Source organism: Varanus komodoensis, unplaced genomic scaffold (genome assembly GCF_004798865.1).
Source record: "Varanus komodoensis strain SLA01 unplaced genomic scaffold, ASM479886v1 scaffold2886, whole genome shotgun sequence".
NCBI lineage: Eukaryota > Metazoa > Chordata > Lepidosauria > Squamata > Varanidae > Varanus > Varanus komodoensis.
This window is the reverse complement of record NW_025335741.1, coordinates 33,999-36,896: the sequence shown is the minus strand read 5'-3', so window position 1 is coordinate 36,896 and position 2,898 is coordinate 33,999. Positions and strand designations below refer to the sequence as shown.

Genomic DNA, 2,898 nt, shown 5'->3' with positions numbered 1-2,898 from the left:
ATCATCGTCATGAGTAAGTAAGCTGGGGCTGCCTTTGCTGGGCTGCAAGTGGACATGCGTCACTCTGTTGGTGGCCCTCACTAAGAAACGGTGGATCGTGGCCCCTCCATGAGGGAGGCAGCCCCAAAAGGCGCCTCCCTGAAAGTAGCTTCAGGAGCAGGAGCAGGGAAAGACCTGAGGGAAGGCCGTGGGTCGCTGCCCCCTGCGCGGGAACGGCCTCCCGGTGTCCACCCACATTGGAGAGGGAACCCCTAGGACAGCAGCGGCACCCCAAAGTCCACCAGCCACCACAGAGCACCCTGAATCAGGCTCCCTATTTTCTCCCCTGGGGTAGTTGCCTGATAGTGATCCTGTGAACGTACATTTAACTTTAGTGAGGTCTTGGGGATGCTTCTGAATTTTAACAGCCTTTATCTCTTTTTTATGACAATTTTAAGGAGCTCATTCCTTGCCTTGTGAGCTCTGGCTGTCCCTCTTCCACACTTCTAGGCAGCCCTTAGCATAACATTGCAAGTCCTCTGCATATTTGTTCTAGAAAAATCAGTTTCCTGTATGTGGATTGATCGATCTATCTATAAAATTTGTATGCCGTCCCAATTACTAATGTCTCTTGCCTCCAATTGCTCCTGAAGTTGGTCAGGAGGGGACTTAAGAAGGTTTTGACTGGGGCCTTCTATGTTCCAAAAGGCTTGGATCATTGGAAAAGGCAGCGTTTCTCCAGGGTCTCCTCCAGCTCTAATTGTCGGATCCTTTCTTTGCAGAAAAACGATGAGCCAATGAAGTCCACATGCCACAAACTTGTGAGTATTGTCTCTCGCCCTGAAGGATCAAAAAACCCATTGAATAGAAACATTAGATTCCCTAGAGAGAGAAAACGCAGGTGCCAGGCGTGTGCTTTACCAGGCATTGCGGCTGCTTCCACACTCGGCCTTCCCCAGCACCCCTGTGCTCCAAAGGATCCTGCATTTCAATCCTCCCACACTTTCCCGGTGCTGCTGCAATTGGTATTACCGTCCCCTGCAGGACGTCCCTCTCGAGGGGGCAGCAGCGTGAGCCTGAGAGGCAGAGGCGCCCCCTGGACTATCTTGCGTGTGTTTTGAGGGGTGCGGCTTTGGCCTGAGTTTCGTTTCAGCAGGCGGACCTGTCCCAGCTCTGCCTTCAGCCACTGTGGCTGTTGTGGAGGCGCCAGAATCACAAGAACATTCCCTGAAATAGGAAGTAGCCCTTGCAGCAGCATTAAAATGCTTTAGTGGACGTAATTTTGGGGGAAAAATATAATGGACTCCTGCCGTGAGCTGGCCCCTTCCCTCTTTCCTTCAACAAAACTTAAATGAAAAGGGCAGCAGCAGGAGGCAGCCCCCCCCCCCCCGTGTTACCGCTGGGGCCCCGTGGGAGGGGATTGCGGAAGCTGGCTAGAGGGCCGGCTGTTACCCTCCCCCCTCCAGGAAAGGGAGGCGGAGAAACCGCTGCATTGAGCTGGCTGCAGCCCTCGCGCCGCCCGCCTTTGCCTGCGGCTCCCAGAGCCGCGGGGCGCTTGGCCAAGCCGCTCTGTAGCACGTTGGCCTTAGCACAGTCCCTCACACCTGGGCCTGGGCTCCACGACGGGGCGCGGGTGCTGAACACGGCCTGCAACGGGCCGCAGCTTGTCAGGGGGCCCATCAGCCGGAAGGCAGGCCTGCGGCCAGAACTGTGGCAGCTTGGACGGGGCGCGAGGCTCCTGTGGCTGCTTAGCGAGCCCGTCCTGCTGCCCTTGCAATGCGGGCGGTTGCGAGGGAGGAGGGCAGGCAGGTGGAGGCCGCAGTCTCGAGCCCAGAGGTGCCCGGGGGACTGGGCCACGTCCCCTCGGCTGGCCAGCCTCCCCCTGCGCCCGCCGTCTCTCGCTCTCCCTCGGTTGGGCCCCCCTCACAGCCTCCTCCCCAGGCCCATCCCTTCGCTCCAGGCACATGCTTGGCCACACGCAAGTGGATGAGCCGCCAAGCAGCCGCACAGCCAGGGGCGAGCAGGGGGAACGCAGCGACCCTGGGCCTCGGGGCACCCCGGAGAGGCACGTGAAGGGGTGTGCCCCTTGGCCGCCACTTGCGTTGGGGACCCCCTGCCAGGGCAGCCTCCCAGTCGGGTTCCATCCCCCCCAGTGGGCTGCCTGAGAAGCCCCAGGAGGCTGCTGGGTGATGGGGGCCCAGTGAGGCCGCTCTGCGCTGGCTCGCTCAGCCCGAGGTCAGCGAGGGCTGCACAGGGGGAGGCGGCTTGCAGCCCGTCGGTAAGGCGCAAAGTGATCCTCCTTCCCCAAGTTCCCGAAACCTCCTTGCCCGTCTCAAGGCTGCAGTTCGTCTGGGCTGGATCCCCTTGACCAAGCAGTCGTCCCAGGCACCTGGGAGGTGCAGGAACGTGCGGAATGAGCAAAGGACCAAATCCAAAATGGGAGGGAAGGAAGCTGGGGGGGAAGGGGACCGGGGAGAAGGGGGCTCCTCCCCTGAGCAGAAGCACTGGTACCGATTCCCTCTTTTTGCTCCGTTTGCAGCAACCACCACAGAGCTGCTGTCGTCTGGCCGGTGTACGTGCGCATCCCGCAGGGAGACAGGCTTGGGTGTGCAGGGGAAGTGCCCAGATTTTAAAGGCTTCCTCCTTCCGTGACCTGGACCTTGGGCTTTCCAGAGCTCAGAGGCTCTGGGGCGAGAGTGACGTTTGCCCAGCCCCTCCGTGGCCTCATCGGAACTGGCGGGATCTTCCTCCTGTCACTCGGAAGGACCACTTTTTCCTGGGGCCAGTATGGGAGTCCTATTTCGGGGACAGGGTGGGGTTTTCCCCTTGCTTGAGCATGCAGCTTGGCTCACTTGCTTGGCCCGTCTGCCACAGGTGCCTTCTGGGGGCGCTCCCGCTCTTTCCCCCAGCGCATGTTTT

At 60.0% G+C, this 2,898-nt stretch overlaps 1 protein-coding gene across 2 annotated transcripts in view; it reads left to right on the top strand.

The window, feature by feature from the left end:
- Positions 1 to 2,898, top strand: part of LOC123025747 (BOLA class I histocompatibility antigen, alpha chain BL3-7-like) — a 21,174-nt gene that overhangs the window by 3,395 nt on the left and 14,881 nt on the right. The gene's annotated exons all lie outside the window — the stretch shown is intronic.